Source organism: Lepidothrix coronata, unplaced genomic scaffold, assembly GCF_001604755.1.
Source record: "Lepidothrix coronata isolate B3197 unplaced genomic scaffold, Lepidothrix_coronata-1.0 Scaffold122, whole genome shotgun sequence".
Classification (NCBI taxonomy): domain Eukaryota; kingdom Metazoa; phylum Chordata; class Aves; order Passeriformes; family Pipridae; genus Lepidothrix; species Lepidothrix coronata.
This window is the reverse complement of record NW_016690302.1, coordinates 2,002,590-2,012,511: the sequence shown is the minus strand read 5'-3', so window position 1 is coordinate 2,012,511 and position 9,922 is coordinate 2,002,590. Positions and strand designations below refer to the sequence as shown.

Below are 9,922 nucleotides of genomic sequence, written 5' to 3'. Positions count from 1 at the left end.
TATATTGATATATTATATATTAAGTATATATTATATATAATTATATATATAATAATAATATATATATAACTCTCTCTTTTGAATGAGGCAGAAATTCAAGCCCTGAAGGCCACACTAAATATCTACTTTTTTTTTCTTTTTTTGAGGATATTTCCCAGGAAAAAATATCAGACTTCAGCACTTCTATTGTTTAAATGCAACAACATGAAAAACATTATATAGAGAGTTCCTAAAACCACAGCTCTTGGAAAGAGCTCGTGACCTCCAAGTCAGGGAATAAACTGAGGGCAGAATTCCAAGCCAGCAACTTCCAGCAGGGATTTGTGCAGCTAATTGGCCTCACTGTTCAGAACCATGGAAAGAACACGACTCTTTTCCTGCTTTCCAGCCCCAATCAAACATAAGTGTCGATATTTTAGAGCCTAATTTTAAATTTAGAAGGCAAAAAAAGCCCTAAAGCCTTCCAAGATATTCAATATATGGGGATAGAGGCTGAGAGGAGCTGAAGGTTCAGCTTTGAAATGAAGGATGAGAGCGGGTTGGGAGTAAAAATTGGGAAAAAATTCCTTCTTGTGAGGGTGGTGAGGGCCTGGCACAGAGAAGCTGTGGCTGCCCCATCCCTGGAAGTGTCCAAGGCCAGGCTGGAAGTGGCTGGAAAAGTGTGGAATGGGCTGAGCTTTAAGGTCCCTCCCGACCCAAACCGTCCCACCATTCCACCATCCGTGAATTTTCTCGGGAATCAAACCCCCACAGCAGAGCTCTTCAGCACAAACCACGTTTCTCCTTCGGCAGGGCTTTCCCCCTGGATTGTGGGAGAAGGGATAATGCCATGCACGGAGAGGAGCCCGGATTGGGAAGTGTTTGTGTGTCGGGAGCCAACGCAGACGCCTCGATGGAAACGAGGATTTCACACCCCGGTTCTCCCATCTGAACCAAACCTCAGATCACTGTCAGCTCCACAACACACCCACCCCCCCCAGTGAAACACAGCCACCGAGGGAATTCTTCCTCTGGCTGCTTTTAAAAAGGAACACAAACAATTCATCAACACCAAGCACTGGAAGCCTTTTTCCTCCCACTCCTTTAATTTATCTCTTTTGCAGTTTCTGTGTATCCGTGATTTCTGCTGTATTAGCAGGATCTTTCTTGCTTTAAGTGTTGCTGGAGCTTTTTTTATTATTATTTTGAGCAAGGGGATTCCCTCAGGTAGCTGGAAAAAGGTGGCAACGAAAAGAAACTTCACCTGAATTTCAGGTGGTTTCATAATTCCCTCAGCTCAGCAGAGTTTGAAACTGTTCCACACTCAAAGCCTTCTTAATTCTGATGAGCCCTGAATTAATCCTGAGAGCAGGAAAGGTCAAAATGCAGTCTCAGAGGGCTGTAAAAGTTTAAACTCTCACTTACCAGCTCACAGGCACACAGGAGTCCCTCTGCATCTTCCTCGGGGAACCCCAAACCCCCGAGGTTTGTGGTTTAGCTGCTAATTCCTCCCCGACACTGCAACTGTTTCCCAACAAACCTGCAGTGGCAGAACATCAGACAGGGAACAGAACAATCTTTTATCAAGTTAAAGCACAAGGAGGACTCGTTTTTCCAGCTTCCTGAACGTGGCCCAGTGAAAAGAACCCCCGTCCTACCCCTCCATCCCCGGGGTTATGCAACCAGCAATTAAACCCACACACCTCCTGCTCCAAGGGGATCTACCTTAAGCCAGGCTTTGCTGCAAAAGCTGTTTTTATTTCCAGGCACACCTGCCTTGGGCAAACACTCATCAACACCACCATTTACTGCTGTTACAACAGTTGTTGCAGCCTGAAAAAACAGAGAGCAGGAATGAATATGCTACAGGGAAAGAGTGGAAAAAGGGACATATCGTAGAATGGTGGAATGGTTTTGGTGGGAAGGGAACTTCAAAGTCATTCAGTCCCACCCCCTGCCACGGGCAGGGACAGCTTCCACTATCCCAGGGTGTTCCAACGTGGCCTTGGACACTCCCAGGGATGGGGCAGCCACAGTTTCTCTGGGCAACCTGTGCCAGGGCCACCCTCTGAGTAAATAATTCCTTCCTAATATCCCACCTAACCCTACTCTCTGCCAGTGTGAAGCCGTTCCCCCTTGGGCTGGCGCTCCAGCCCCTGTAAATAGTCCCTCTCCATGTTTTTTGCAGGCACTGGAAGGCCACAATTAGGTCATCCCAGAGCCTCCTCTTCTCCCGGCTGAACAACCCCAATGTCTGTATGGCCTGTTTAGGGGTTTGGGGGCTTTTTTACTCCAAATGGGTGCAACAAAAATCAGTGTTATCGAGGCGCGTATTGGGTGGAAGTTTAGGAAAAAAAAACCAAACCAAACCGAAAAACCCCCAAAGAAACAAAACCAGTTACACCAATTGCCCACAACCCCAAAAATGTCAGGTTGAGAAAAAATCCTGTTAAAACTGACTTGGTTTATTAGGAAATAAAGTATCCAGAGTTTTAGCGGGTGATGAGAAGGAGGGGATTCGTTCCCAAAGGTACCAGGAGCCACCGAGGGGCGACTCTGCCCATCTTCACCCTCATCCCAAACCACCTCCGCCCTCCCCAGCCAGAGCATCGGGGTGGGGGCTTTTCCCCCCAGGAATTCGCCCCCTTCGGCAAACCCAATCCCACCCCGGGACCCTGCGAACAATGGGGCACCGCCCGGGGCTCTCCGCCCGCCCCGGGGGTCACCTCCCGTGCCCGCTCCCGCCTCCTCCTCTTCCTCCCCCTCCTCACCTGCAGTCTCACCTGAGCCCCCACCGCGGCAGCACCGCCGAGGTTCCCGTTCGTACCCCCCGCCCTCCGCCGGCGCCCTGCCCGCCGCTCCCGCTGCCCCCTGGGAGTTGTAGTCCCGCGGCCGCCGCCCGTCGCCCCACTTCCCTTAGAGGGCGCTCCGCTCTGAACTACAACTCCCAGAAGCCCCCGCGGCTCGCCCCACCTGTGCCCCGCTCCCCGCAGGTAAATGCGCTCGCTCGGCCCTTCGCGCGGCGCCGCGGAGCATGATGGGAGAGCGAGTCCCGCGCCGCCGGCGGGACGCGGGGGCGGCGAGGCGCTGGACTACGACTCCCGGCGTCCCTTGCGAGGGCGCCGCCATTTTAGGCGTTGCTTGGCAACGCTGACGCGGCGGAAGGCAGGAGGTGGCGGGGCCTGTGAGCCCGCAAATCCTGAAAATCCGGGGAATCCCGGGAAAGGAGGGATCAGGCTGCCCAGATGTGGATGCCCCATCCCTGAAAGTGTTCAAGGCCAAGTTGGATAAAGCTCGGAGCAACCTGGTCCGGTGCAAGGTGTCCCTGCCCGTCTCAGAGGGCTGAAATGAAGTGGTCTTTAAACTCCTTTCCAATCCAAACCATTCCATGATTTTATAAGGGAAGCCTTGAGAAAGACAGGAGCATCACCCTGCCTGTCACTTACTCAGCCCCCTCTCCCAGTTACCAACTGCTGCTGGAATTTTCCAGCAGAAAGGGCAGGACAATTCTGCAAATCTCTCAGCAAAACTAAGATTCGAAACAAAAGGCAAAATCAAAGTTCTGACCCAAAATCTTCACTTTCACTCAAGTTTCCTCCTCTTGAAGAGGAGAATTAAAATTTGTTCCAAGTCTGAGGCATCAGTACATCTTGTGACGAGCTTAAAATAAAGATATCACAGACAATGCCCAACATCAGCTGGGGAAAGATCTCTGTTCTATAAAACGGGGCTTTTAAAAAAGATTTTGACATATTTAAATTCCTTCAAAGTTTCTGGACCACATATAGAAATATTTTATCCAGGAAGGAAGAAACTGCAATAATAAGAATAAAAATACTCACCAAGATAATTCCTGTGCAGTTTTGCTGAGCGTTTATATAACTGTGCAGATGAGCATGAAATGCATCTCTTCACAAATCTTCTACTGCAAAAAAAAAAAAAGGTGTTTTACTGGGGTTCTTCTTTCTCAAAGCAGGTGAAATGTTTCAGAGAAGAACCCCAGAGAAAGACTGAGCGCTGTTTACTCTCAAGGCTGAGGAAATCAGCAGGAAATAACTTTTCCCTGGACTTCGGATACAGAGTTTCTCCCCCGAAATTTGGGATTCGTGATATAATTCAATGCTTTAATTCAATTCACTCCTTTGCTCGAGAGAGATGAAAGTGGGTGGACAGACTTTGCTTTCTGCTCTTTGTGGCACCCACTGAACACAAAATGATCAACACACAGAGCAAAAAAGTGCTGAAGCTGCAGGAGAATTATCATAATTGGGTTCATTTGCTGTTACCCGGCGCTGGGAGTTGCAGCATTTGCACATTAACAGAGCACTTAACGCAATTCTGAAAAGCCTTGTGAATTCAAAGAGTTGCTGGGTGCGAAGACACACACACAAATTACAAAGTATTTGAAGTTAAAAAGCGCTGTTTCATCTCAATGCAAAATTCATCCTTATCTCTTCTCGGATTAAACCTCCTCCCTTTTATTCTCCTCACGAGCTGTAAAATCCTACGATGACTCCAGAGCCAGGAAAATACATTTATCTCCTCCTTTTCTCAGCTGTGCTTTGCTTCATTCCGTAAATGCCTTGCTTGAAATTTGTTGTGCAGCTCCTTAAGATTTTTGGGATCTCTTCCCAACCCCATCCACATTCCACAAAACAGGACAGTGGCAGCATGACTGGAATTTTTCTTGCCTGATGGATTCAGCCCCTGGAAGAGTTTGTGGTTTAAATCCTGTGGATGGTTTAGGGCTTGACGCACAAATTTATGATATTTCCCATAACCAGTTACACTGTAAAACTCAGCATCTTCCTCCCCAACACGTGCAGGACAAGATTTGCTACTTCCAAGTTTATGGATGAGGAAAGAAAGGGGAAAAACGGTGAGATTTGAATTTAGAGTCCACAAACGTCTTAATTTACGAGGCAACAAGTCCTGCACGTGGAGAGACAAAACTAGGATTTTTTTAGTTGTTTTATATTTTAGGTGCTTTCTTTTGGGTTTTTTTTATATTTGTAAATTTTTCTATTCATAATATAAAAATTCTATTTATAATTTTATTATTCTGAATTATGTTTCTATAGAATTTATGTATATAAAATTCAGAATTGTATTACTCCGAACTATTATATTATTATTATATTATTATTAAATTGTTATATATTATTATATAGTATATAGTATATAGTACATATATTACATATACTATATATAATATAATACATATATATTATATATTATATATTATATATAATTTATATATAATATATGTATTATCTATATATAGTATATATAATATATACTATATAGAGTATATATATAAATTATATATATAAATTATATCTTATATATAATATATTATATATAATATATACTATATAGAGTATATATATAAATTATATATATAAATTATATCTTATATATAATATATTATTATATATTATTAAATTATTATTATTAAATCATTATATATTATTATTAAATTGTTATTAAATTATTGCATTATTATTAAATTATTATATTATTATATTATTATGAATTATTATATTTATAATTCAGAAGGCAGCACTGCTGCGAGATAAAACTGCTGGGGAGCAATGGGAAGTGCTGGCAAAATAAATGAATAAATATAATAAATATAATAAATATAATAAATATAATAAATATAATAAATATCTTTCTGGCTGCTCCCCCAGTTTTTGCCACTGCAGCTCTAAACCTCAAGTGCAGCCCTTCAAAAGGAAGTTGTTGCTAAAAACACAGATTTTACCCGAATAAAAGAGAAAAATCAGTGGGAAATGTGGTTCAAACAGCTTTTTCCAGGCTGAGGGAGAGGGGGGGAAAAGGGAGATAAAAAAGTTTCATGGTGAGAAAAACTTCAATCCACTAAAACAATTAATAAAATCAGTGAAACAGTTTCAAAATGTGTCAACTCTGTGTTATTTCAAAATAATAATTCGGTCTTACTGATGGAATTTTTCCTTCCTGCTCCGTTTATTGAGGTTTTCTCTCCCGTGTCCAGGCAGCTCTTCCAAGGGATGTTGGCAGAAAAGGTGTCAAAAGGAATCAGGGAATCACAGAATATCCTGAAGCTGGAAGGGACCCACTGAGATCATCAAAGGATTAATTAACATCCCTTTTGTAGACAGGGAATTACAAATCACTTCCAAATAAACAAAACAACTATTAGTGTGTGTTACTAATTACAGATCTAATTATCAACTCCATGCCAGGCTGTGGGGAAGGAAAAAAAAAAACCTATTTTTGCTCATATTATCCTTTTTCTCTGCAGGGTAATTCCAGAATATCTGTGTGAGATGAACCTCTGCAGAGGTTTGTGGGGCTGGGGGTTGGAATTTATTGATCTTTAAGGAATTTATTGATCTTTCCCAAACCAAGTCATTCCATGATTTTTAATTTTCCACTCTGGAATTCCATCTCTTCACCTGGAATGACCCTAAATGACATCCCCTCAATTATCCAAATGACATCCCCTCAATTATCCAGGTTCCTCTTCACTGATTCCATAGGATCCCACTGTCAGTTGATTCCATAGTGATGCTTCCAAAGGTTTGATCCCAGCAGGAATAGGAAGCTTTAAACCTTTTCCTCTCTCCAATCAATGATAAAAGGCAGATTTGCATTAATTATGGAAAAGCTAAAAAAAAAAAAACCCTTTCTGTTCTTAACAAGAATATAAAAGTAACTTTTAAAAATTTATTATAGGTGGGAAATACCCCCTTCCCAAAGATTTTCCTTCCCATCCTGTGCTTTTCCTGGGTCACACAAAGCCAGGCAGCCAACCCAAACCATTCCATGATTCCATGATTTTTAATCTTCCACTCTGGAATTCCATCTCTTCACCTGGAACGACCCTAAATGACATCCCCTCAATTATCCAGGTTCCTCTTCACTGATTCCATAGGATCCCATTGTCAGTTGATTCCATAGTGATGCTTCCAAAGGTTTGATCCCAGCAGGAATAGGAAGGTTTAAACCTTTTCCTCTTTCCAATCAATGATTAAAAGTCTACTGGCAGATTTGCATTAATTATGGAAAAGCTCAAAAAAAACCCCTCAAAACCTTTCTGTTCTCAACAAGAATATAAAAGTGACTTCTAAAAATTTGTTAGAGGTGGGAAATATCCCCTTTCCCAAAGATTTTCCTTCCCATCCTGTGCTTTTCCTGGGTCACACAAAGCCAGAAAGTTCTGCTCTGGAGCAGATCCGACCTACAGAGGAGAAATAAAAACCTTGTCAGGAGAATGACTCGGCACTGCCAGCATTTGATGGGCTGTTAATCCACCAGCAGGATTTCTGGGAGCTGGGAAAACCTCCTGTTCCTGCCCTTCAGGAGCGGGATATCACCCCTGGAACGGGCTGGATTAGGGCACTTTAACAGCTGTCACTCCGAGATTACTTCACTGACAAAGAGGATTCCCTGACTTTTCTCCTCATATGATTTATGGGAATTAAAGATCCCCTTTTCCACATCAGCCAAGGGATATTCCAAATATGAGCCATTTAAACTGAAACACGTGGGTGTAGTTACTGCCAAGCCAAAGGCTTCAGATCTTCTGCTCCCAACATTTCTTTCATTTCCTAATTTTTAGAATTCCAGACCAATTTAAAAAACAGCTCTCGAAAGCAACTCCCTCTGCTATTATTATTATTATTATTATTAAGCTAAAATTTTTAATACTGCCAGGATGAACACACCCATCACTCGACTTACCACTTATATTTTACTTACAAGTTTGCTTTTAACTCGTTTTTACCCTGAAGACAACGCTCTAGGGAGGGAAAATGAACTCACAGCTGCTTTTTATGGTTAATCCTGAACGTTTAAAAGCAGAAAATGAACGAAAAGGAGTCACAGACTTGATGCATAAAGGAGATATTTCCAGAGTTCACAAGAAAACAACAGATGGGCTTAAGAGCTGCCTGGGTTACAGCAGGGGATGAGATGAGCAATTCACAGGCTACACAGAGTCTGATAATAAATAAAAGGCATTAAAACCCATCAATAAATTATTCTGGTGTCCTATAATTTATCATAGAAGAGTTAAAGTCTTTTATTTTTTCCCCCCTGAGTTAGAACCACCCTCTGTTCCCTTCCTCCTGGTCACTCCACGGCGCAAACTCAGCAGTGCTTTTGCACTTGTAGCAGTTTGTGAGCTTGTGTTTGAGACAAACCAGGCAGAATTCCAGTTTTATCCCGAGAAATTCAGCTGGAAAGGACTGCCGCTAAAAAACACAGGAGGACAACAAGCAGTTCAAGAAACCCCGTCACGCGCTAAATAAGAACATTGCACCGAACCAGAAGTTTGAAAAACACCGAAACACCAAAAAAATAAACACAACCCTAAAAGACTCGAAGGCCAGAAGCACAAAATATTGATGGGGAAGCTTCTTTGGGTTCAGAACATGGAAAAAAAATGCTGTGTTTACTGTCAAAAGTGCTGCCACACGCTGGGCTCGTGGTTTCCTTGGCACGGGTGGGAAGCAAGGGGCTGTTGTAAAACACCCCCAGCCTCGGCCTGAGGAGTTACTCAGTAGTTCCTACTCCTGTTGGAGTGCAAAAGTAACTTGAAAACTTGTTCTCTACAGTGCTTTCAACCTTCCCTTGGTTTTGGGCGTTATTTTTTCATCATCTCTAATGGAGGTGTAAAGTCCTTCAAGGAGAATTCCTGCACGGGAGCGGAATAGCTTCGTTTTCCTCAGGGGCACCCGGAGAGGTAAATCCTCTGTAAGTAATTCCCAGCCACATCCAAACCACAAACCTGCACCACGGGCATGAGTTTATTCTGCCAGGTCTGCCCTCAACTTTGCTTTTGATGTGGTTTCTTTTTCCCCTTTAACCTGCTGCTGTTTTCCATGTCTATGAGGACCAGCACCCTCCCCCATTCCAGGGTTATCCCCCTCCCCCTTTGGAGCACACATCCATTTAAATTTGGCATTTCTGAGTCAACCCCTCATTTAAATCAGATGCTTTGCCAGTGGCAGGCTGACAAAGGGGTTGTGGCATTCAAATTAGAAACCTTGGAGGCTCCATCTAGACATGCTGGGAGTTGCTCCTCACCTTTACCCTCCCTCTCAAACATCTCCCTTTCCACTTAAACCATTCCTGTGTGGACATGGAAAAAAATCCTGGCTTTTTGTGATGTCTGTGAACTAAATTTTTCTAGTCTAGAAGTTGTACTCTGCAAATTATACACGTAATATTCTAGATTCCTTTTTCCTCTCCTTTATTATAAAGCAAACCAGTGTCTTCCTGTGCAAACATTTGTAAAGCAAGCAAAGGTAGGAGGTGAAAAAAACCCCCATAAATATTCATCATTCTTAATGAAACCTTTATTTCTACGTGTTTAGTTGAAGGCAAATTTATCAAACATGCTAATTATACGAATTACAGCTAATGAGGTTTAAATGTTGCTCCATTTCCATGGCTTTGCAAACATTCTCTGTACCTTAGACACGGGGAGAAGGGGAGGGAGGGAGAAAAAAAGGGTGGGGAAATCACTCTTGAGGCTCTTGCTGCGAGCCCAAAGATTAAACATAAGCTTTATAAACACACCTAAAAGTGTATTAAATCTTTAATGCTTCCAGTAATATATAGGTTTAATTACTATCCCGTTGAAAAAAAGAGAATTCCCGGTGATATATTGACTTCCTCTTAAGGTTTATTAAAAAGTAAATTGCATTTCTGCTTCGGGGGGGGAGTTTTTTCATTTGGCTTGATAAGCACAAAAAAAATCGATGGATGCCAAAGGAGTTTGGAGGAGCTCAGGGCATTATTGCACAGGTGTCCCAGAAATAAGAAGTGCTGGCAGGGATCGGGGGCTGGAAAAATAATGGGAATGGGGGTGAGATCATAGAATCACAGAATCAGCTGGGTTGGAAGTGATCTCTGAGATCATCAAGTCCAACCCTTGATCCAACCCCGC

At 42.7% G+C, this 9,922-nt stretch overlaps 1 protein-coding gene and 1 long non-coding RNA gene across 6 annotated transcripts in view; both read right to left on the bottom strand.

Annotated features, from left to right (window-relative positions):
- CUNH1orf159 (chromosome unknown C1orf159 homolog) overlaps window positions 1-2,844 on the bottom strand; it is a 14,902-nt gene extending 12,058 nt beyond the window's left edge. The window contains exons 1-3 of one of the 5 annotated variants that reach the window (XM_017825842.1): window positions 2,763-2,844; window positions 1,705-1,812; window positions 1,405-1,519 (exon numbers count right to left, since the gene is read on the bottom strand). The gene's annotated coding sequence lies outside the window, so the exon portion shown is untranslated. Of the gene's footprint in view, window positions 1-1,404; window positions 1,520-1,682; window positions 1,813-2,750 lie in introns of all 5 variants that reach the window. The other 4 variants (XM_017825843.1, XM_017825841.1, XM_017825844.1 and 1 more) reach the window with 4 other exon arrangements.
- Window positions 2,845-9,700: 6,856 nt separating this feature from the next.
- Window positions 9,701-9,922, bottom strand: part of LOC108502673 — a 5,478-nt gene continuing 5,256 nt past the window's right edge. The window contains exon 4 of the long non-coding RNA XR_001876560.1: window positions 9,701-9,818. This is a non-coding gene — a long non-coding RNA (uncharacterized LOC108502673). The remainder of the gene's footprint in view (window positions 9,819-9,922) is intronic.